This window comes from Scyliorhinus canicula, chromosome 8, assembly GCF_902713615.1.
Source record: "Scyliorhinus canicula chromosome 8, sScyCan1.1, whole genome shotgun sequence".
NCBI classification, from domain to species: Eukaryota; Metazoa; Chordata; class Chondrichthyes; order Carcharhiniformes; family Scyliorhinidae; genus Scyliorhinus; species Scyliorhinus canicula.
The window spans coordinates 100,607,938-100,633,766 of NC_052153.1; the positions used below are offsets into that span (position 1 = coordinate 100,607,938).

At 48.0% G+C, this 25,829-nt stretch overlaps 1 long non-coding RNA gene across 1 annotated transcript in view; it reads right to left on the minus strand.

The window, feature by feature from the left end:
• Nucleotides 1-654: 654 nt before the first annotated feature.
• Nucleotides 655-25,829, minus strand: part of LOC119970000 — a 66,833-nt gene continuing 41,658 nt past the window's right edge. The window contains exons 2-4 of the long non-coding RNA XR_005461507.1: nucleotides 6,110-6,199; nucleotides 1,300-1,408; nucleotides 655-1,050 (exon numbers count right to left, since the gene is read on the minus strand). This is a non-coding gene — a long non-coding RNA (uncharacterized LOC119970000). The remainder of the gene's footprint in view (nucleotides 1,051-1,299; nucleotides 1,409-6,109; nucleotides 6,200-25,829) is intronic.

Consider the following 25,829-nt stretch of genomic DNA (forward strand, 5'->3'; position numbering starts at 1 on the left):
AGAACACCACGGTCACTCATTTAAAGGGACCCCTGGTATGAGACTGTGGCAGTTACATCAGGAAACTGTGGTGATATGCATGACTGTAGATACACAAGGGGCTAATGTAAGTACACGTAGACTAGCTAGACACTAGAGGGAGCACCGGAGACATGACACACAGACACTCAACCAATAGATCAGAAGATCGGACACGACCAATGACCATTCACGATACACACAGGGGTGACACTACCACAGAGGGGTATTACACCAACCCATATATAAAGGACACAGCACACATGATCTTCCTCTTTCCAGTGGAGACACTCAGTGAGTACACAGGGTTGATTTGAAATACATCACACCCGCCATGTGGATTGTAGCACACTGGTTCGTCAGTCTGAGTAGCAATAGCAGGATTAACGCGAGTGTCGAATCCAAGTAGGAGAATCGTTAACAGTTTAATAAATGTGTTAAAGCTATCGCCAAGTCTGAACCTTCCTTTGTCAGAGTGCACATCAAAGAAGCAGCTTATGCCATGTCAAGAGCAGAACAAAACAGAAACATTGTTTGGGCAAATCAGAACTTTGTGTTGGAGATTTCAAATTTATTTAAAGCATTGGAGTAGATAAATGATTATTTATAAATGTTAGACTTCACTTAGTTGGTGCATTTGTGTAATGCATAAAGCATAAGTGATCAAATTGTACTGTACATAAGCTTGGTGATGAAAAATCTTAATTTGTATGTATTATTGGAACGTTGTTAAGAAAGTCTTTAAGTTGACACCTCATTAAGTGCCAAAATACAGTAATGTAACTTCAAGAAGGAACACGTGATGTTACAGCTAGGACATATTTTGCACATTTGAGCTCCAGTGAGTCCAACATTAGCAGTAAACAAATGCAAGACTGCAATACGGATTGACTAGAAGAAAGATCTGAAAATGGGTCTCTGGTCAAAAGGATACAAACTAAAGTCAGATTGTAAAGTAAGCAAAATATGCGGATGCTGGAATTTGAAACAAGAACAGAGAAAGCTGGAAAAACTTTGCAGGTCTGGCAGCATCTGTAAGGAGAGAAAACAGAGTTAACATTTTGAGTCTGTTTGACTATCAGAACTAAAGAAAGTGAGAATGTGTTGGATAGTAAACTGTAGCTGAGAGATTGCAACAAGATGTAGCAACCTTCAAATCAAAAGACAGGTAGCCTGGCGTGTGTGGTGGGCAGTGTAATAGCATTGAGACAATAAATATATGGGATATTTTAAAAAGGGGTTTAAGACAGAGCAGAAAGGTTACAGTCTTAAGTTGCTGACCTCAACGTTGAGTCCCGAGGGCTGTAATATGTCCAACTGGAAGATAAGATGCTGTTTCTCCAACTTGTGCAGGGCTTCACTGGAGCATTGCAGTAGGCCAAGGGCAGACCTGTGGGCATGTGAGAAAGATCCTGAGTTAAAGTCACATGCAACGGGAAGGTTGGGGTCATGCTTTCAGACTGAGTAAAGGTATTCTGCAAAGCACAAACAGTCTGTGCTTTGTCTCCCCAGTGTAGAGGAGATCACATTCGGAGCAACAAATATAATAGACCAAATTGAAGGCAGTACAAGTGAAATGCTGCTTTATCTGAAAGGAATGTTTGGGACATTGCATGGTGAGGAGGGAAGAGGTAAAGGGGCAGGTATTGCACCTTCTGCGATTGCAAGGGGAAGAGCTGTGGGAAGGGAATGGGGATTTGGGTGTGAGATAGAGCAATATTTTTCAAACGTTTTTTCCCGGGACACATTTTTACCAATCAGCCATCCTTCGGGACCCATGCTGCTGGACCTTCGTGACCCATGCCATCCGAACTACGTGACCCAACATTTTTACTTATCTTTAATGTGGCAGGTGAGCCTCCTGGGTCCTCACAATCTCACTTGCTTTGTCATTCAGTGTTACATTTCTGCTAAGGACTTCAGCTGATGATTTAAGATTTCACTGCATCCGTTGAAAAAAAGTAAGAGGTTTGTCATTGAACTCCCCATGTTCACTTTTGAAATGCCTTTGAATTTTTGAGGGTTTTTTCTATTTGCCAGTAATTCTCTGCATGTAACACATATGAATGTTGCATCCTGATTTGCAGTGGCACAATCAATAAACCCATACCTCAAGAAATCAACTTTATACTGCTTTGTTCTTGATTTCAGCTTCTTCTTCATGGTTTGTTCCAGAGGCCCTGGAGCCCGCACCAGCACTGCTGGCAGCTACAAAAAGGAGGAATCTCTCTCGCGCTCTGAACACGTGGCGTAAGTGTGACCTGCTCTCTGTCTCCACATCTGGAGAGAAGATTCCAGCAATTTGTTTCAAGAATCTGCTGCTGGTTCAGCACACTGACGTCAGGAGGAGGCGGCCTGCCTCGCTAGGCTCCAGGCTTGCACACTGCTAAGGGGCACGCACACGTGGAATGGCCGGCATTCTGAAAGCCGATGCAGCCGTTGGACACTTCTTCCCGTGATCGAGAAATGATGGCCCGTGACCCCCCCCCCCCCCCCCCCCCCCCCCCCCCCCCACACCCGCCTGCGACCCACCCATGGGTCCACAATCCTGACTTTGAAAATGACTGATAGAGTAGTCGACTAATATGTTATCGAGAGAGTGGTCCCTGCATAATGCTGACGGGGGGATGAGGCGATGTTTTTCGTGATTGTGTTGTGCTGGAGTTGGTGGAAATGGCGGAGAATACAAAGGTTGTTGGGGTTGAAATGAGAACATGGGGTTTCTATCATGGTTCTTGGTACGAGGGGAAGGGGTGAAGGCAGACGAGTGGGAAATAGGTTGATCCCGACTGAGTGCCCCACAGGTGGTGGAGAAGCCTCAGTTAAGGAAAAATGCAGACATGTCATGAGCACCATTTTCGAAGTTAAAATCATAGAATCCCTATAGTGCAGGAGGAGGCTACTTGGCCCATCGGGTCTGCACTGACCCTATTAAAGAGCACTCTACCTTAGGCCCACCCCACCTGCGATCCCATAACCCCATCTAACCTTTGCACACTTAAGGACAATTTAGCATGGCCAATCCGCCTAATCTGCACATCTTTGGGCTGTGGGATGAAACCAGAGCACCTGGAGGAAACCCACACAGACATGGGGAGAGAGTGCAAATTCCACATATACAGTCACCGAAGGCCGGAATTGAACCCGGGTCCCTGGCGCTGTGAGGCCGCAGTGCTAACTACTATGTCACCGTGCCGCCCCTAAATTGGCATAATCAGAACAGATGTGATGGAGGGGGGAGAAACTCGGAATATGGGATGGAGTCCTTACAGGGAGTGGGGTGTGAGAATCTGTTGTCAAAGTAAATGTGGCAATTGGTAGGTTTGCAATGAACATTGGTGGTGAGTCTATCACCAGAAATGGAGACAGAGAGGTCAAGGAAGGGAAGTGTCAGAGATGGACCCATGTGATGGAGAGAGGGGTGGATATTGGAAACAAAATTGCTAAATGTTTCCCGTTCCATCTGAGAGTCCGGACCGTCACCAAAAGCGTCACCTACATTGATGTAACGGAAAAAGAGTTGCGGGAGCGGGCCTGAATAGACTGGAACAGGAGTGTGACTCATAACCTGCAAAAAGATAGGAATAACTGGGGCCCATGCGGGTACTCATAGCCACACCTTTTATTTGCAGGAAGTGAAAAAAATTAAAGGAGAAATTATTTTGTGACAGAACAAGTTCAGCCAGGTGGAGGAGAGTGGTTGCGAATGGGGTTTGTTCATGCCTCTGCCTCGAGGGAGAAGCAGAGAGTCCTCACACCATCCTGATGGTGGATGGAGGTATAGATGGATTGGACATCCATGGTGAACAGGAGATGGTTAGGGCTAGGGAACTGGAAATTGTTGATATGACTTATGGCATCAGAGGAATTATGAACGTAAGTGGGAAGAAACTGGACAAAGGGAGAGAGTATGGAGTTAAGATGGGAAGAAATAAGTTCCATGGGGTAGGAGCAGGCTGATACAATAGGTCGACCAAGGCCTCTTTGTGGATTTTGGGAAGGAGGTAGAAGTGGGCTGTCCAGGCTTGGGTGACTATGAAGTCGGAGGCGGCGGGGGGAAGATATCCACAGGAGATGAGGTCAGTGACCGATCTGGAAACAATGGCTCAATGCACGCTGGTGGGTCATGGTCCGGGGGAAGTTGAAGGAAGTGTCTGAGTGTTGGTGCTCAGCCTCTGTGAGGAAGAGTCAGTACACCAGACAACAACAGCACCACCTGTGTCAAGAGATTTGATCACAAGGTCCGGGTTGGACCTAAGAGAACAGGATGCAACAATTTCAGAACAAGACAGGTTGAAGTTGGTGAGAGGGGCAGAGAAATTGAGACAGATTTGAGGTCAGATTGTTGTGGGGAAATCAGGAACATTCTTTCCATTGGTAAAGAACGCAAATATTTGGTTAAAAGTTTAGATTTTTTGACAAAGGTGCAAATACATGGGCTGAATGTTGCAAAAGCTGCCTGTAAACAGGATATGAGAATTGGGAACTATTACTGGAGTTTTTATACTTGCCAGGAGATAGCATCCATCGCGGGCAATTGATGGGACATTTGTCAGGAGATAAAGTTAGGGGTTAGTAGTTGAGCACTTTTTCAGAAGTTAGTATTGTGTGGAATATTTCCAGTCAGAAGTAATTGTCATAGGTTAGGATTGCCATAAGAACCTAGCAGTGACTAAGGTAATTGCCACAGTTTGGGGATTACTACAAGAACCCAGATCAGTATTAGAGTCCAGTTGGCATAACCCACATGGGACTTACAGAATGATGCTATTAATATGATTTTGTGATTATATGTGTCATAGAAACATAGAAAAAAGGTGCAGGAGTAGGCCGTTTGGCCCTCCGAGCTTGCATCATCGTTCAATATGATCATAGCTGATCATGCAAATTCAGTATCCCATTCCTGCTTTCTCTCCATCCCCTTGATCCCTTTAGCCGTAAGGGCCACGTCCAGCTTCCTCTTGAATATATCCAACGGATTGGCTCCAACAGCTTCCTGTGGTAGAAAATTCCACAAGTTCACAACTCTCTGAGAGAAGTTCTTCTTCATCTCAGTCCTGAATGGCTTACTCCTTTTTCTAGGCTGTGACCCCTAGTTCTGTCTTTGGTTGAGTAACGTTGCCCATACATGGCACTGGTGTTCATGTCATGGTGCTGCACAGAGAAGGTACCACTGGCCATGAAGCTGATTGAGTTGGAGAGATTCAGCTCCTAGAATCTTCTGACGCTCGGAGTTCCCCATGTCCCATGTCCACTAAAACCCGGGGACTGGCTTGAACAGCTTCCTGCTGTGGCTCAGCCTTCTCTTCCTCTGATAGATGACAGGGTGATGTCACTCAATTCGTCCTCAGAGGGGCTTCACTTTTCTGTTGTGCAGTGCACAGCAGACTACTGCATGAGGGAGACTAGCTGGTGGGTATTGGACAAATCCACATGATTTGTTGTCCCAGGCTTCTGAATCTTAGCTTGAGGAGACCAATGGTTTTCTCAGCTTCTGTCCTCACACTGTGAACTGAAGTCATTGTCAGCTATTTCTTCATGGGGTATCCTTTGTCTCCGAGTAGCCACTGAGTGGTGGTGGGAGAGGAACGATTAGAGAAGTTGTGATTGGGAATTGGAGGTACAACACGAATGGTAGGAATAATCAGGTTGGGTATGAAGGGAACTGAATGGAGGAAGCCTAGTGGGGCGGGGAGAGATTGGGGATTTGTTTGGGGCTGGGGGTGGTGGTGGAGGGATGGCAGATGGGTGTGAGGATATGAGCCTGGTGTGGGGGAGATGGTGATGCACAGTGAGGGTTTGCTGGAGCAGGAGATAAAGGCTTGGTTACATGGGTGGGACCAGGGTATGGTGGGAGAGATGATGGATGACAGATGGGTGTCTGGATGCTGTTGGAATGAAGGCCTGGAGATGGTAGGGGGTGGTGTTGGGGCCTGGTTGCAGGGGCAGGATCGGGGCCTGGTGGTGGGAGGTTGGAGGCAAAGGCTATTAGAGCTAGGGTTGTGGTAAAATCACAGAAACGTCTCAGACAGGCACTGGGATCCCGGGGTGGGTGGGGGGGGGGGGGGGGGGGGAGTGTGAAAGCACTTACCTCCTGAATCCACAAAGCCCTCAGCTTGATGAAGCTTCCAGATTCCTCACACCTCAGGAAATCTGATCAGGTGCAGTAAAAGTCCAAAACCTGAAGGACAATGAAGATCAGACCCTCATTTTCATTATTATAATTAAAGTTTCAAACCGACTGCTTGTATCACACACCCAGCCTCCGGCTTCAATTAAAGCGGGCAAGGACTGGGTGGGAAGTGGATTTGGGTTAGGAAACATATTTTCTGACTTTAGCTCCCCACCCGATTCAAACCCACCTATTTTATTTAAAATATCCCCTCCCCACCCACCCCAACCTGTCAAGTTTCATCTAGTTTTCCTTCTACCATCTTGGTAGTTGCATGCTGCGACAGTGATAGACTAATCATCGCTATCAATTAGTCTGCAATAGACACAGAAATTACGCAAAAACAATCTTAATATTGGAGAACTTAGAGACCTGTGGGTCCAGAGTCACATTTTATTTCCCAATGTATCACACATCATGTTGCAAATTACTATGTACTGTGCTCCAAAATGTTACTTTATGAAATAAATTAATTTAATGGATCAATACTAACTGATTTCACCATCTCACTAGGGTGCCTGTTACCTAGATTAACCCATTGCTCACTGCAATATTAAAGATGCGATTTTAACATCATTTTCCAGTTGGAAAGTCTATAGGATCGGGTGTAACATTGATTTTTATGCTTGCCCAATATTACACTTACTGACTTGAATAGAGTGTTAAAATTGAGGAGGCAGTGGTGCTGTATTGTCAAACCAGCATCACAACTGATCCCATCAGTTCACCAACAGGCTAGGTTCAGGTAACAATGACTCACTTAATATCAGCTGATTAGTTTTGAACTTATACCTCTTCAACTGCAGCCAAGTGCTCTCGTCCTACTGTTCTGAATACAGTGAAATAACTTGTCATGGTCTACATTATCTAGATCTTTTGGAATTCTAAAGACAGCAATGGCATCACTTCTGAAAAGCAAATTACCGCGGATGCTGGAATCTGAAACGAAAGAGAAAATACTGGAAAATCTCAGCAGGTCTGGCAGCATCTGTAGGGAGAGAAAAGAGCTAAGGTTTCGCATCACTTCTTAACCTTCTCTTTTTCAGTTTGAATATATCTGAGTTGCTTGCCATAATTTCAGACAGAGCTTCTCTATTATCTCTTCTTTAAAATACCCAATGAAGTTTATGGTGACTTTCCCTGTTCCCTTCTGAATTGAATTTGTTTTATTATCACGTGTACCGAGGCACAGTGAAAAGTATTGTACTGAGTACTGTCCAGACAGATAATTCCATACATGAAAAACAGGACATACTTCTATTGTGCCATTTTGTCCACCAAATAGATAAATCTTTTTGAATTTAGGTAGCAGAGACAACAATATAGCTGCCAGTTTGGCATTAAGCGCACATGCAGCATAGAATTAGGCTGGTCTTTAAAGACTTCTGCGTAAAACTCTTCTGTGTTTCTATTAATGGTTCTTATGATACAGGAAAAAATGATTTACAGGTTGGGAAGATACATTTTGTCTACTGATCCACACTATACCAAAATACACTTTAACTTTTATCTTGACTGATTTTCTGACATCTGCCATTTTCTTCCATACATACCTTCAGATCCAATGGAAGTTAGACTCACCCAGTCCATTATTTGTATTATTAGGCAGAATAGGAAGGAATGCACTCTAGATCCTTAACTACCGTATATACTCGCGTATCATGCGACTTTTGAAAACCTAAATTGTAACCTAAATTTGGGGGGTCGCATGATACGCGAGATACAAAATTTGCGGGTGTGAAATGCTGGCCAAGATTAGGCTGTTAGGCTGTTAAGCAGACCGTATCCATTTACGGTAAGTCAAATAGTACCCAGTAGTTAATGAAACTATTATATTTATGAAATATAAAACAGGAATACATATGTAGGTTAATTCCATCCAAAGCATTTGCTATTCCACATTTTTAAAATGCTTTAACAATCAAATATATTCGATCGTTGTTATGTGTTACGGTACTTGTTACGTGTTAGGTAACTGTTTATTATCGTGATTAGAAACATCAAAACAGCTGTTTCTCATTCGGTTGTTTACGGCGGAAAGCCTAGCCTAGTGTCATCTGGTATCTCAAAAAAGTGACTCGCATGATACATAAGATATATGATAAAATCATGTTTTGGGGACGAAAATTTAGGGGTCGCATGATACGCGAGATCGCAGGATACGCGAGTATATACGGTATATATTTCTGATGTTACCAATTGCAACAATAGGACTTCTGGAAGTTCACATGCCGGTATTTCATAGTAAAATCCTGAAATAAACAATGGGTATGCCCTATTTAATAAATGCAGAGATTGAAATGCCAATTATGCACTTAATCTGATCAGGTTATTGTGACTTCTTTGGTTCCATTTGCCAATTTATCCTGAGAGTGATAAGGGTAGGAGTGGGATGATTTGGGACCAAAAAGGGGATTGTATTAAATACATGCTTTATACCTGTCTTTACTAAAGAAGAAGATGGCGCTCAGGTTAGGGTGAAATTGGAGATAGTTAAAATGGATAAGGTATAGTTATTGGATAGGCTGCCCTCACGTAAAGTTAATAAGTCACCGGGGACTAGATCAGGTACATCTAAAGATACTCGGGTTAATGAACAAACTTTAATTCTATGTAAAACATTTCACAAATAGTCCTGTTTAGCACAGCTACAGCAATTTTTAGATCATCATTCCGTAACATTAGTTTGGTGATATAATTAATTATAACTAACTCAAACTAATAAACTACAGACAATTATAAATACATTTAAAACAGGTTAACATTATTTAACTGCAACTGTTGATTTAACTTGTCATTTTCTTACTTTCTCCGGCTGTTCATGCTGGCGGGATCTTCCGGTCTCGCCGATGGTGCATCCCATCCGCAGGTTTCCCAACGGAGCGGGGTAGATTCAATGGGAAATCCCATTGACAGCGGTGGGACCAGAGGATCCCACTCCTGGCCAATGGAGGACTGCACCCTGCTGCAGAGAAATACACCGTGAGGAGGCCAGAGAATCTTGCCCATTCTTTAACCTTTGGTGATGGTCCCTGACCTTCCCTCAGCTCATCTGTATTGAAACTCTGCTCCTTTATATTTGATTTTTCCAATTAACTCCACCCTCCGTAATTTGAACTCATCTAAAACTAATTTCCACATTTACATTTCATGCATTAAGCTTACATTGGCTCCCAATCCGACAATGCCTCAATTGTAAAGATCCCATCCTCTAACCTTTAATGCTTGGGTTTTTAGTAAGAAACCATTGAGCTCAAAGAAAGTTAGTTGCTTGTAAATCATGTACATTCTTGCAAAGCAACTCTCAGCTTGACCATTGTCCCTTGATTCAGTTCTCATTTGTGCCTTCTAGCCAGCACGTGTAGCTCTGTGGAAATGATGGGCTGGATTCTCCGCCTAGCGTCAGAATCGGGGAACTCGATGGGGCAGAGAATCGCGCGGGTCAGCTGGAAGTCGGGTCCGGCACCAGGCACTTGATGGAATGCCATGCACCCGTGCCTCGACAGCGGCGTGAATGCATTCCATGCTGCACATCCACGTGGGTATGCAAATTATACAGTAAATGCCATTGGCATGACATTAATGGACCCCCTGCGATACCCCACATCCGCCAGGAGGAATTACCGATGGCAAGGTTCACTTGTGGTATTTATAATCGGGAAACAAGCACCATGGCTGCTGAGGGAGTGAGAGGGGGGGCAAAAACTGCCCAACATCGCTATAGTGTGCTGACAGTTGTGCCGCTGACTGGGGTGCTTCTGCCAGGGCCGGGGTAGTAGCGATGTGGCGACCAAGAGGTGAGCTGTAGAGTCGGGATGGACGGGCGCAGACCACCATTTCTGCAGCCTGCAAGGCAGCCATGTAACTGCTCACATCGCTGACGGTCCACTTTGAACTTAGCGCCATAGGTCGCTCTGGGCCTCCCCAGGCCACCCACTTAGGTACCCTCTGGCTACAGCCGCCCCATCAATGGAGTGGCGTGCTCCAGTGCAAACAGTGCCATCTTCTTGGCTGGGATGAGGTGTGTGGGGGAGGGTGTGTGGGGAGTGGAATGCGTGTATGTAGCTCTTGCTTGTCAGACTCTCCAGTGCCGATCCCGACCCCGACGAATCACATGCCAGCATTCTTTGGAATTTCACTCATCCCACTTGGTGTCTGTGCCAGCCCATTAGGATGTACTGAATCGCTCCTGGACTGGTGCCACTTTTGGGCCGGTAAAACTAACGCGCTTCAGTCCTGGTCTCAGCATTGAGACTCTGAAACATTCATTTACGGGATGTGGGCATCGCTGGCTAAGCCAGCATTTATTGGCATTTAGTTGACCTTCAGTTAGCTGGTACCAGATCTTTTCCATACTCCTCAGAAGCTTAAAGATGGTATATTAATCTACCAAATATTTTTTTTATTGAACTCATTTAGTTCGTCTGTACGTGTTTTGAAATTCAACACCCTTTTATACATCACATTAGCTAGCCAGTGTAGCAAGTAACAGCTACTTGTAATTCAACAGTAATCCAATTGGATTTTATTTTAGACCTTGCAAGTGTGATAAATTCATATTCACTTTAGTTAAATAAATAATAATGAAAATGAATTTCTCAAGATAGGCATTGAACAGAAAATATATTCTAAAACCTGCATCTGTAGCAGCAGATCAGTCAAGGTGATTTGAAATGCAGGTTCTTGGTTTTGTTTTGCAAGCCACAGCTAATGCTGTTACTGTTTGAAGTGTTTAATTACATGTCTGTACGATTGCTATTTAATGCCTGCGACACAAAGGCACTCTTCTGTATTATGGTCACGAAGCACCGTGGGCTTCTAAAAAAAATTTATATTTTGGAACACATCAAATACTTTCATATTAAGGTGTTTTAAAATGCAATGATATTCAAGAAAATAAATACTAATGAAAAACAGTAGAAACTGCAGAGGTTCAGGAAGAGCCTGCAGGCTAAATAACAACACTAAATCATATATGCCCTCAGTGACCAGACCTGTAAAAATCAATGGCAGCTTGCTGTGGTAATTCATTCAGCTCTGAATGTTTTTCAGAATCTCATCTCATATCAGTGAAGTAATATGCATAAATTCTTGATAGAATTTTCCAGCATTTTCTTTATCATACCCTTCTTTGCATTTGAAAGAAATATTTCCATAAAGGCTCACTTTATTGAGAAAGCTTCAGCAGATGATTTTTTATTCCATACCATATAGACTTTTCAACATCACCATTTATTTAAAATAGGAAACCCTCTCTGACAATTCTATAAAATGCGATGTTCAATATTTAGTGTCTGATTTGCCTCGCAATATGCTGCTTCAGTATTGTTGATGCAAGCTGTTACAAGAAAGTCTCAAAGATTCAACTGTTCCAGTTCAGTACAAAGCTAATGTTATGGCTTAAGAGTTTACATTCAATGCATCACTGCCCCTGCATCTGGGAGTACAATTCCTCCTCGAACATAATCTTGACCCATACTGACAGATATTTTGATGTTCTAGCAGCTGCATCAAGAGTCAAAACGTTGGATCTTCAAAACTTCAATATCATTTATGCTTCATTATGCAAAGAGTAATGGGTAGCTGGGAATGTTCTATAAAGCTACAGCATATTCAAGGGATTTGGCTCATGGTATAAACTGGAAGAGTGAAGCTTGAGCAGTTTATGAATGTCACCCACTGAAACTTTGGGCACTATTCTCCCAGTCCTGCGCGGGCCAGAGAATCGCCACAACCGCGCCACGCCACCCCGATGCCGGCGCGCGATTCTCTGAGGTGCGGAGAATCGGTGTCATTTGCGCCGGCGCGTTTGGCTTGGCGCCAGTCACGGGCCACTGTCTGCGGCCAGGCCACCGATTCTCCGACACAGGTGGCTGCGCAGAAACGGCAGAGTCCTGCCGGTGCCGTTCACCCCTTGTCGCTGCCGGCGGGAACTCTGCGCAAAGGGTCAGGGGGCGGCCTGTGGGGTGGGTAAAGCGCTCCTTTACCGGGGGGGGGGGGGGGGGCCCAAGGGGTCTGGCCCGTGATTGGGGCTCACTGATCGGCTGGCTGGCCTCCCCCCCCCCTCCCCCTACTTTGTTGAGCTTCTGGCCCCAGAACCCCTGCGCTATGTTTCGTCGGGGCTGGAGCATTCCGTGATTCTACCACGCATGCATTCGTTGGTGCTTCGCCACTACGCATGCACGGGTTGGTGCCGCACCCAGAGGCTGGAACGACGTGAACTGCTCCAGCGCCATGCTGGCCCTCTGTGGGGCCAGAATCGCGACTGCCCGCGCCCGTTTCGCGCTGTCGTGAAACGCAACAGCGTTCACGACGGCACAGACACTTAGTCCCGCGATTGGTGAATTGCGCCCGTTATAAGTAGCCTTGGACATGTTGCTTGATATCTCTTCAAGGCTTGAATTGGTGAAAATTTTTGGGGCCTTTTGTCACTGATTCTCCTCACTCCTGTTAACTGACTGGACTGACTGATTTATTGCTTTTCAGTTTTGTCATGCAACATTGTACTGAATGGCATACATATTTAAATGGTGTTACTTACTGAAAAGTAAAATGTGTCATCTCCTCGTGTTTCCCCAAATTCTCACTAACTCCTTTCTCAAAAACTGTGATTTGTGTTTTGATGATGGTCCAAATGGTAATTATTACAGTGTGAGCCTAGACTGTGAGTTGAAATGATTATTTTACCAAGGGAGGTGGGGGAAAAAAATCAGAACAGAGCAAACAGGAAGGTCAGAAGCGGTTTGAAACTGTATCATTCAAAATGGAACATAAATCCTAATGCCCCTGGGTGCCAGGAGATGAGTGTAGCTTTCGGTCATGTCAGTCAGTTTGTGATGTCAATTCCAAAGAGTTTTACCTAGCATGAGTGGGACATCTGACCCAGAGGAAGAGGATGAACAGATTGCCTCCATTTTAACCACTTATCCACCTGTTCCTGTGGGATTAGATAAAAATGGGGCCTAAATGTCTTTGTGTATATGTGCCTTAAATAGTCACTTAGCAGGGTGGGTGGGGTTAGGGGCAGGGAATCTGCCTGTATCTGTTTTCATGTACTAAATGATCTGTTTGAGTTCTGCACAGAAAAATACTTTTCACTGTACCTCAGTAGACGGGACAATAAACAAATCCAATCCAATCCAAACCAAGGTAATTCTTTTCCACTCCCACCTGCATCAAGTAGTATAAATGCTGTTGCAGCTCTAATAACATTTTCAGGTCATGATTTTTCAACATAAATAAGTCCCCAGCTTATCAGACGCAGTCTTCCTGTCTGTTCCGACATAGGTTATGATGATGCGGGTGGGTGTGCAGATGGTGCTAAAACATGCTGCAATACTCCCCTCACCTTAATCAACTTTGTGCACTACGCACATTGGGTGGCAGGGTTTAAAAGCTCTCCTTTAACGTCCAGTTATGCATGTGAGAGATAAGTACTTTGCAGTGGTCCCTGTAGTGGTGCCATCCATATCCAATACAGCCTTTAGAAGAGGATGAATATAGGAGATGGATAATCCACTTGCATGAATTAAGCATGAACAATAAATCAGAACAGGCTGAGAAGCACTTAGCCTTATTTTTAAAAAATCATTCCTGAGATTTGGACATTGGTGGCAAGGCGGGAATTTATTGCCTAACTCTAGTTTCCTACATAAGGTATCGGTGGGCTGCCAGAATGATATTGTTGCTATTACTTGTGACATTTTGATAAAACTTGAATGGGAAGATAAAAATCAACTATATTGTTTTTTGACTGCAGTCACACCGAATAAAGAGGGTAGGTTTCCTCCCTGAAAGAAAAGTAGTGACCTAATTGTATTTTTATGACAAACTGATGGCTTTATGGGTACTCTTTAACCGGTACTGACTTTTTCATGGATATTCTAAAAGAGTCACGGTGAGATTTTGAACTCACAGGCATGAAGTTAATGTTCAGGGAGCGTGCAAAGTCAACACAGCCAGGAGCGGATATAAAACCTGCTCCCAACCAAGATTGCACTGTTCACACAATATTACACCAGGTGACCAATTAAAGCCCGCCCAGCATTAAACGTGACTGCTTTTCAGTACAGGTGAGGTTGGGAATGTATTGAGTGCTGGGTCCAATCAGGACTAAGCAGGGGGTTTAAAAACTGCAGAGGCAGGTCCTTGAAGGCTGCCAGGAATTGTGGGCCAGGTTGAGGGAGGTGTTGGGAACCAATCCAATAACTGCTTGGTGTTTTGTCATGGCCTCAGCATGGTCATTGTACGCAGGAAGGCAAGTCGGATGGGCACTCTGCCCCCTATTTCTCTGATGGGTACGTGGTGGAGGAGGTCACTGTCAGTGTGAGAGGTGGATGAGGTCTCTGTGATTGGTGCCCGTCCATCAATGGTGAGCAGGTAGGTACAAACGTACCTCATACTGCAGGATGAGCTGTCGGCTGTCTCTGTGGGATTCTCTCAGGGTGCACAGGATGAGGGCAGCAGCTCTTGCCTACTCTGCCAGCAGCCGATGCATCTGATGAAGCTCTGAAGACTGAGGAGTCTCCAGACATGGTGGAGCCCACTCATGCTCCATCGGCTAGAGGACAATCACCAAGGTATCACAGGTACTGGGCTGGCAAAGTCAACAGGCTACCTCCAGCGAAATGGGGGGGGGGGGGGGGGGGGGGAGTGGGGAGGGGGGAGCACCAACGCACAGTACCCGCAGACGTAAGTTGAAGGCACCTTGAGGTCAACGGGGGCTTGTCACGGGTGACATTATTTGTATTTTTTATGTTCTTTGTTCATTTGGAATAACATAAAAATGTTTAATTTGCTTGATGCACTATCAATTATGACGAGACGAGAGTAGAATGTAATCGAGGCTTTATTACACAGAGCTGTGTGGCCTTCTACAGCAGCTGATGAAATGACTTTGAGAATCTGTGGCCGGTGGTCACAGACAATCAGCACATTTATTGATTGGAAGCCCTTGCAGTTCACAAAGGCTTCCGGCTGACCTGCTGAAGGTGTTCATGGAACTCATAAACTGGGTGCATCCATGGAGGCTTGGGAGGCCGAGGGCGAAGAAATTTTTGTACATCTCCCATGTGCACAGGGTGTTTTCGTGGATCGATTATTTTGTGGTGGATAAGATGCGGGAGTGGTTCACTTGGGGTACTCGGCAATTGTGGTCATGAACCACGTGCCGCAGTGAAGGCTGGATGTGGGGTTGCTAGCGGATGAGGAGGTGTGTGAGCGGGTGAGGGCCACCATCCAGAAGCATGTGGAACTGAATGATCCCGGCCGCCACGCTATGGGAGGCGCTCAAGGAAGTGGTCAAGGGGGAGTTTATATTGATTTGGTCACACAGGGATAGGATGGAATGGACAGATATGGCTAGGCTGGTTGTCGAGATCTTGCAGGTGGATAGGAGGTACTCGGAGGCCCCGGAGGCAGGATTACTGAAGGAGCAGCAGAAGCTCCAGATGGAGCTTGGGTTTGTGTCTATGGGGAAAGCAGTGGGGCAGTTGCTGAGGGCTATGGAGGCAGTGTACGAGTACGGGGAGAAGGCGAGTAGGATGCTGGCTCACGGTGAGGGAGATCGGAAGGGAGAAGGAGGGGAGGTGAAGAGTGGTGCTGGACCATGTGGGGGTGATGGGGTTTTTGAGGAGTTTTATAAGAGGCTGTATGAATCAGAGCCCCTGGCCGGAGGGGGGGAGGGAATGCGGTGATTCCTAGACAGGTTGGAGTTCCCCAAGGTGGAGGAGGACCTGGTGGAGGGACTGGGGGGCCCCACAGGACTGGTGGAGGTGATGGAGGGTATGGAAGCAATGGAGGCAGGGAAGACCCCGGGTCCGGATGGGTTCCCTGTCGAATTTTATAAAATGTTTTCTGGGGATTTGGGGCCCCTGATGGTAAGGGCCTATAACGAAGCGAGGGATAAGGGGGAACTTCCCCCTACATTATCACAGGCTTCCATATCATTAATATTTGTAAAGAAGGAGCTGTGCTCCGAAAGCTAGTGATTTGAAACAAACCTGTTGGATTTTAACCTGGTGTTGTAAGACTTCTTACTGTGCTCACTCCAGTCCAACGCCGGCATCTCCACATCATTAATATTAAAGACAGATAAGGACCCGGGGCAGTGTGGTCCTATCGCCCGATGCCGCTGTTAAATGTGGATGCCAAATTCCAAAGATCTTGGCCTCCCGGATTGAGGACTGTGTGCCAGGGGTGATAGGGGAAGAGCAGACGGGGTTTGTAAAGGAAAGGCAATTGTCGGCGAACATTTGGCGATTACTAAATGTGATAATGATGACCCCGGAGGGGCACGATGTAAAGGTGGCAGTTGCTGTGGACACGGAGAAGGCGTTTGATCGGGTGGAATGGGAGTATCTGTGGGAAGTGCGAGGACAGTTCAGATTCGGGCAGAGGTTTGTGGACTGGGTCCATTTGTTGTATAGGGTACCAGTAGCGAGTGTACATACTAATCAGATGAGTTCAGGGTACTTTGGGCTACACTGTGGGACAAGCCAGGTGTGCCCACTCTCACCGTTGCTTTTTGCCTTGGCAATAGAGCCAGTGGCAATGGCACTTAGAGCATCAAGGAGTTGGAAAGGGATCGTGGGAAGAGGTTGGGGTATGGAGCACTGGGTCTTGCAATATGCGGATGACCTGGTGTTTTATATATCGAACACACTGAATTATGAAATATGAATACTCTGGAGGAGCTTGGCTGGTTTTCCAGATGTAAGTTAAATATGGGGAACAGTGAGGTCTTCCCGATCGAGACAAGGGGGCAGGAGAGGAGATTGGGTGTGCTGCCATTTAAGGTGGTGGGGCGAGCTTTAGATGCTTGGGCATCCAAGTGGCGCAGGGATGGGAACAATTACATAACTTGAATTTGGACAGTTGGTGTGACAGATGAGGGGGCATTTTAAGAGGTGACCCAGGGTGGGATTCAAACCTGGATCCTCAGCGCCGTGAAGCAGCTGTGCTAACCATTGTTCCACGTGCCACCCTGGCCTTGCCAAATATAATGAATTATTATTGGCAGCGAATATAGCCATGGTTAGGAAGTGGGTAGTGGGGGAGGGGTCAGTGTGGGAGAGGATGGGCGTGGCCTCTTGCAGGGGCACGAGCTGAGGGGCATAATTGACGGCACCTCAGCCGTTCTTGCCAGAGAAGCCCAGTAGCAGCGGCGGCTCTGCAGATAGGGGGACAATGGCGGCAGCATTTGCGATTGGAAGGTGCCTTGGTGTAGACACCGATTTGCGGGAATCATAGATTTGTACCAGGGGTACTGGACGCGGGGTTTCATGAGGGGTGGGCAGGGATCGAGGGGAGCAGCTTTTCAGGTTTAGAGAAACTGGAGGAGGAGTATGAGCTGCCCAGTGGGAACGGGTTCCGGTACTTACAGGTGCAGGATTTCTTGTGGAAGGTGATACCGTTCTTCCCCAATCTGCCACTCCCGGGGCTACAGGATAAGGTGGTATCGAAAGCAGGAGTGGGTGAGGGTAAGGTATCCGAGATTTACAAGGAGCTAATAGACTGGGAGGGAACCCCGGTAGGGGAAGTCAAATGGAAGTGGGAGGAGGAGCTGGGGGTGTGAGGGAAATGGAGGTAGAGTTATGGGAGGAGGCTCTGAGGGGGATGAATGCACCTTCGTCGTGTGCGAGGCTTAGCCTTATCCAGTTTAATGTAGTTCACAGGACGCTTATGTTGGTGGTGAGGATGAGTTCGTCCTTTGAGGGGGTGGAAGACAGGTGTGGGGGGTGCGCGGGGAGGCCCGCAAAACATGTTCACATGTTTTGGGCATGTCCGAAGCTGAAGGATTTCTGGCAGGGGTTTGCAGACGTAATGTCGGAGGTGCTGAAGGTGAAGGTGGCCCTGAGTCAAGAAGTGGTGATATTTGGTGTGACGGAAGACCCGAGAGTCTAGTGGGTGAGAGAGGCCAACGTTTTGGCATTTGCCTCCCTGGTAGCCCGGAGACGGAATTTGCTGGAGCAGAGGGACTCGGAGACACTGAAGCCAGGAGTGTGGGTGAACCACCTGGCGGAGTTCCTAAGGCTGGAGAAAATTAAGTTCAGTTAGTGGGTTTACCCGGAGATGGAAGCCGTTCATCGACTTTTTCAAGGGAAATTGAGGTGTCAACTGAGGGCGGGTGGTGGGTGGGTGGTTGGTAGGTGGGGGTGGGGGGGGGGGGGGGGGGTGGATATTGGGGTTAAAATGGGGAAGGCAGGATTGGTGGAGGGGAATGGCAGAGAGGTTGGGGCGTTCGGGTAGTTATTTGTTGCAAGGTTTTCTGTTTGTTATTACTCTTGTGTTAGGCGGCATGGTGGCACAGTGGTTAGCACTGCTACCTCATGACGTTGAGGACCTAGGTTTGATCCCAGCCCTGGGTCACTGTCCGTGTGAAGTTTGCACTTTCTCCCCATGTCTGTGTGGGTCTCACCCACACAGGGTAGGTGGATTGGCCACACTAAATTACCCCTTAATTGGAAAAAAGAATTGGGTAGAACAAAGAATAAAGAACAAAGTACAGCACAGGAACAGGCCCTTCGGCCATCCAAAACTGCGCCGACCATGCTGCCCGTCTAAACTAAAATCTTCTACACTTCCGGGTCCATATCCCTTTATTCCCATCCTATTCATGTATTTGTCAAGATGCCCCTTAAAAGTCACTATCGTCCCTGCTTCCACCATCTCCTCCGGAAGCGAGTTCCAAGCACCCATTACCCTCTGTGTAAAAAACTTACCTCGTACATCTCCTTGACCCCCGCACCTTAAACCTCTGCCCCCTGGTAATTGACCCCTCTACCCTGAGAAAAAGTCTGACTATCCACTCTGTCTATGCCCCTCATAATTTTGTAGACCTCTATCAGGTCGCCCATCAATCTCCTTCATTCCAGTGAGAACAAACCAAGTTTATTCAACCTCTCCTCATAGCTAATGCTCTCCATACCAGCCAAATCCTGGTAAATCTCTTCTGCACCCTCTCTAAAACCTCCACATCCTTCTGGTAGTGTGGCGACCAGAATTGAATGCTATACTCCAAGTGTGACCTAACTAAGGTTCTCTACAGCTGCAACATGACTTGCCAATTTTTATACTCAATGCCCCGGCCAATGACGGCAAGCATGCCGTATGCCTTCTTGACTACCTTCTCCACCTGTGTTGCCCCTTTCAGTGACCTGTGGACCTGTACACCAAGATCTCTGACTGTCAATACTCTTGAGGGTTCTACCATTCACTGTATATTCCCTACCTGTATTAGACCTTCCAAAATGCATTACCTCACATTTGTCCGGATTAAACTCCATCTGCCATCTCGCCGCCCAAGTCTCCAAACAATCTAAATCCTGCTGTATCCTCTGACAGTCCTCATCGCTATCCACAATTCCACCAACCTTTGTGTCGTCCGCAAACTTACTAATCAGACCAGTTACATTTTCCTCCAAATCATTTATATATACTACGAACAGCAACGGTCCCAGCACTGATCCCTGTGGAACGCCACTAGTCGCAGCCCTCCAATCAGAAAAGCACCCTTCCATTGCTACTCTCTGCCTTCTAGACCGAGCCAGTTCTGTATCCACCTTGCCAGCTCACCTCTGATCCCGTGTGACTTCACCTTTTGTACCAGTCTGCCATGAGACCTTACTGAAGTCCATAAGACCATAAGACCATAAGACATAGGAGTGGAAGTAAGGCCATTCGGCCCATCGAGTCCACTCCACCATTCAATCATGGTTGATTTCAACTCCATTTATCCGCTCTCTCCCCATAGCCCTTAATTCCTATAAGACCATAAGACATAGGAGTGGAAGTAAGGTAAGTCCATATAGACAACATCCACTGCCCTTAATGTGTATATAAATGCCTTAATAAAATTATTTTAAAAATAAATGGCTGATGACACCTATCCAGAGACCTCAGATTGATGTAGAGAACTGCTACAATGGCGGCCATGCTGCCACCAGTGACATGATTGAGTGGTGCATTGGTGTCCTCAAGATTTAGTTCAGGTGCCTGGACTTCTCTGGAGGGACCCTCCAGTAGAGCACCGGGTGAGTTGGCCTGCTGCGTCCTCCACAACATCGTACAGCCAAGGCATGAAATCCTGGAGGAGGGGGATGATCATCAGGCCTCATCCAATAAGGAGGATGCAGAGGAGGGCCAACATGGGCAGGGCATGGGGCCAAGGCAGCCACAGGATGCCGCACAATGTGTGCGCCTGGGCCGTGGCACATGGGACAATCTAATCGCTTCTAGGTTCACCAACTAGTGGGCCTGGTCACCAGCATCCCTACCATCCGGTGTTTGCCCTGGGTTGGCAGTATCAGCGGGTTTGGTCCAAGGGATGGAGAATGATGACGACCCTCTGGGAATGGGCCACGTCCCTCTGGGGCTGTACCAAGTCACTCAGTGATTGTATCTGGTCCCTCTGTGACTGACTCTAATCAACCAGCACCTGGCCAATACTGTCGACACCTGCAGTCACGACTCGTTGTGACAGGGCCAAGCTCTGGAGTGCTACATCAATGTCCAAGTGGCCCTGGTACATGGCTACTTGTGACAGGGCTGCCCTGTCCAGTGCCTCGGCACCACCTGTACAGAGTGCACAAGCCTTGGACATCTTGACCCATGGCCTATACCTTTGTCCCCAAGGCCTCCACCGTGGATGCCACTGTGAAGTGTTGGCCTGGGTGGCATCCATTGTCGGCACCACCTCCTGCCCTGCAGGCATTTGGGCTCCTACTGCAGGTGCTGGGTGCTCGCCAACAATCCCCCATGTAGTCCCTAGCTCTGCAACTGCTTCTCCACAATCGATGGTTCTGTCCGTTCCAGAAGCCCAAAACCCTCTGGACGGCAGCTAGTCCCTGGGGTCGGGCCACCCTCTGACCATCTGCCCCTTGTGTGTTCCACCTCCACCTGATGAACCGGAGCAGCTGTGTGGTGTGCACTAGATAGTGCCCGGGAGCCTCATCACTTAAGTGCCCAATCGAGGTGAGTGTCTCTAGGATGGTGGAGCTTGTCGGTGACAGCAGTGCCGCGGAGTCGGTTGTCCCCGGACGTGTCCTCCGGGGTGTCAAGGGGCTGCAGCTGGGGGCTAGCGACGCCAGTAGGTCCCGCCTTGTCACTGGATGAGTTTTGGAGTTAGAGCGGGTGGTGCTGGATGGGCCTGCCCCATTGCCAGCTGATCCTGTAAGACATACGTCAAGTCGCATGGTTAGATCACGGCTGGGGGGTGGGTGGGTAGTGGGGGGGGCCAGGAGTCTGGGGTTTTTGCAGTGCCGCTATCGATGGCTTCGGGGAAATACTCAGGGAGTATGGTAGTAATATCTTCGTTGAGAATTTGGAGGCAGTTTCAACAGTACTTCGGGTTGGGGGCAGGGTCAAGGGAAATGCCGATACAGGGGAACCATAGCCGTGAGCCAGGGAAGTGATGTGTTGGGTACTCTTAGCAGTAACATAGACAGGCCACCAACACTTGTAATTGTACAACTCTATTTTATTAACTTATGAGCTGTTGAACATAATTGCACTGTGGGTCGACACTATGTTAGATTGATTGAAGACCTATACCTAACCTGACCAGCCTATACTGCTAGCACATGGTGGATGTTTGTGCTACTGACTGCGGGCTCTGTCTGTCTCAGAGGCTGCATCCCGAATGAGCGGGAAAACTAGTGCCCTCTGGCTTTATAGTGACCGTGCCCTAACTGGTGATTGGCTGCTGTGTTGTGTGTGTTGATTGGTCTTGCAGTATGTCAGTCAGTGTGTGTCTCTGCACCATCATATACTGATGTGTATATTATGACAGGAAGTGGGATGGAAATTTTCGGAAATGGGAGGAGAAAGGAATTAGGACACTGAAAGATTTACTTCTTGGGGGTCGTTTTGTGGGATTAAAGGAGCTGGGAGCGAAGTATGGGCTGGAGCAGGGGAAAATATTTAGATACATGCAAGTTCAAGACTTTGCCAAAGAGGAGATACAGAGCTTCCCAGTAGAGCCGGCTTCCACATTGCTGGAGGTGGTGCTGACGCCAAGGGGACTGGAGAAGGGGTAGTATCGGCGGTTCTTGGGGCTATTTTGGAAGAGGAGAAGGCGTCGCGAGAAGGGATCAAGGCAAAGTGGGAGGAAGAGTTGGGAGAGGATATAGAGGAGGGGTTCTGGTGTGAGGTGCTCCGGAGGGTGAACGCCTCCATCTCGTGTGCGAGGTTGGGGCTGATACAGCTGAAGGTGGTATATAGAGCACACCTTACAAGGGCGAGGATAAGCCGGCTCTTTGAGGGGGTAGAAGATGTGTGTGAACGTTGCGGGGGAGGCTCGCAAACCACGTTCACATGTTTTGGGCCTGTCCAAAGCTGGAGAATTACTGGAAGGAGATGTTTAGGGTAATCTCGAAAGTGGTGCACGCGAAACTGGACCCAGGCCCTCGGGAAGCCATATTTGGGGTGTCGGACCAGCCGGGGTTGGAAACGGGCGCGGAGGCAGATGTTCTAGCCTTCGCCTGATTGATCGCCCGAAGGCTGATCCTGTTAGGGTGGCGATCAACCTCTCTACCCTGTGCCCTGGCATGGCGGGGGAACCTGCTGGAATTCCTAACGCTTGAAAAGGTGAAATTTGAACTGAGGGAAAGATGTAGAGGTTCTACCAATCATGGGGGTTATTCATTGTGCACTTTTGAGAATTGGATCACATCGAGCATTAGGGGGGTTGGGGGCTGGGAGGGTAGCGGGGAGATGGACTGTATGTGTTAATAGTGACTATGGGTGATTCCTGATTCCTTTTTGTCATTTGTTTATGTTAACATGCGGGCCAATGTCTGGGGTATGGTGGGAGGATGGGATAGTTGTTATTGATATGGGGATTGACATTACATTCGTTACTGAATATCGTTTATTGTTGGGTGTAAATTTGGGAGAAAATGTGAAAAAGGAGGAGAATAAAAAATATTTTTATAAAGAAGTCTGGGGTTATGTGGGGGGTGGGGGGGGGGGGTGCCACATGTGTCATGGGGACATTGCAATCCTTCGGAGGCTCACGTGCTTCCCGATGCAGACCTCGACAACTGCCTGCTCTCCAGCACCACCGACAAGGTCCAACGACCCCTACGCTCAGCGATAGTGAGGGACCACAGGTCTGGCGGCCTTCCTCCGGTCTGCATGTCTCTCTGCTGTTGTGGGCCACCTTCTCCCAGGGGCAGATAATGCACAGTGTGAGACACTTGGACGTGGGTAGCACAGGAGGTCTGCGGCTGGTGGCCTGTGTATGCAGGGCACATGGTCATCGCGGGCAGTATGATTGTTGGAATGTGGTGCAGGGTGGCCGATCTGCCGGCGGGTGGGATTCGATTGCCCTCTGGTTGCCGGGGGGGGGGGAGGGGGGGGGGGGTGCGATGTGTATGTGAGACAGGGATTGGTGCTCAGGGCACGGTGGTAGTGGTGGTCACCATGGCTAGCCTGGGGGGTTGCCCACCTGTGCCCACTGCTGTCTACAGGTCCGACTGGTGCGGACTGCGGGGAGGGGGGCTGGCTATGGGTGTGGGGGGTGGGTGCTGGTCACTCATCCTGGCTGCCCTGAGGAGGTTTGCAGCTTCTTGTGACACAGCTTGCCGGTCCTGATGATCGGGCCCACGGCGCTCATGGCCTCTGCTACCTGCGCCTAGGCCTGATTGACTTGTGTCCCGCAGGTGGCAGCCGTCTTCCCACCCTGGGGCACAAGGTGCCCCTATCTCCTCCATGGCATCCAGCAGCATCTCAAGCTCCGCATCAGCGAAATGTGGTGCCACTCTTCCAGGTATCATCTTGTTGGCTGGAATGAGTGTGTGTGTGTGGAGAATGGAGTACTTATATGCGGCTTCAAATTAGACACCGGCAAATCAGATGCCATCCTGCACTGGAATTGCTCTAGTTCCACGTGCGCCGGTGCCAGCCCATTAACGGGTCCTGAATTACATCGGGACCGCCACTGCTTTTGTCAATATAGAACACTCATGATTCAGTCCTGTCGTCAGTCTCTCAAATGGAGAATTCGCCCCATGGTGAGAATACCGTGGCAGAGGATTGTATTGTTGAGTCAACTATTGCAATTGGCCATATGTAATCCTGAAGCACAGCACATGCATTCATTATATTTTCCACTCCTTTTGCCAAATTATTTATTTTCTAACAGAGATCAAGTTCTGGAGGTTTGTGGCTTATTAATTTCCCTGGCCTCTGCTCTGTGTTCCCAATTCCTGGAGCACAGAGCGGAGTTCAGTCGCCTCCACCAGTAAACAAAAACTCTTCTCTGAAAAAGAGTGGTGTGGGGGAGGGAAACCTGTTCAAAGCAAAAGTCTTTTAATGCTCTGTTTTAATATATATAAAAGAAGATTTAGTATACTTCACTTTGAAATTGAGTCAGGAGTCCCTTTTTGGAGCAAATGTAAAACTATTCCTTTACAACTGTGGTCACGTACGTTTAATTGGGAATGTTGAGGAATTAAGCCGCAGATGGTAAACCCATCAATTCTGGTACTTTTCATTTGCATTTCACTATTGGTTCTGATTAGTTTGTTTGAATGGAAGCATCTGCAGTTCCACAAGCCAGGCTGAAGGCCAGGGCTGGGATTCTCTGAGCCTGCGACGGGTCGGAGAATCGTCGGGGGCATGGGAAATTCCCACCATGCCGCTCCGCTGACGGGCCGCCGATTCTCCGTCGACCGGAGAATTGGCGCCAATCGCGCCCGCATGGTCGCCGCAGTGCCGGTCAGGGGCCGCAGAAATAGGCTCCCGTGGCGATTCTCCACGGGCGACGGGTCGAACACCCGTCGAGTTCCGCTGAGTTCCGCCGGCATGGTTCAAACCTGGTACCACCCGGCAGGAGCTCAGACCCGGGGCCGCTGTGGACGTCCTGGTGGGGGTGCGAAGGGGAATCTGACTCCAGGGAGGCCTCCAGTGGGTCCAGGCACGCGATCGGGGGCTACCGATCGGCGGGCAGACACGACCTGGGGGGGGCCTACATCCTTCCACGAGGCCCGCTGTGAGTTCCCCGACACGTTGCTCCGCGTTGGCGCGGAGACGGCAACCACACGCATGCGCCGGCACGGAGACGGCCGTCACGCGCATGTGCGGACCCACGCTGGCCATTGATGTATTGGGTAAGCTGGGTCTGCGAGGACTGCGTTTACTGCAGCAGTGAGAGAGACAGGCTTCCAACACTTGAAGAAATGCAACTCGATTTTATTGAACTCTTAACTATTATACATACTTTAACTGTGGGTTGACACTATGCTGACTTGACTGGAGACCTGAGGCTAACCTGACCAGACTATCTTACTGCCACATGGAGTGTGTTCTAGTTGTTGCTCACGGGCTCTGACTGTCTCAGAGGCTGGATCCCAAGAGAGTGGGAAAACTGGTGCCCTCTGGCTTTATAGTGGTCGTGACCTGTCTGGTGATTGGCTGCTGTGTTCTGTGTGTTCATTGGTCACCCTGTGTGTCAATCACTCCTGTCTGTGCACCATCATATACTTGTGTGTATATTATGACAGCCATGACGGAGCAGTGCGCAGAACTCCGGCGCCATGCTAGCCCCCTAAAAACCGGTGAATTGCTGGGCCAGGAAGCCCATTGACTCCGGCGTACACAACTCCGCCGTTTATACTGGTGTCAATGCTTGGCCGGG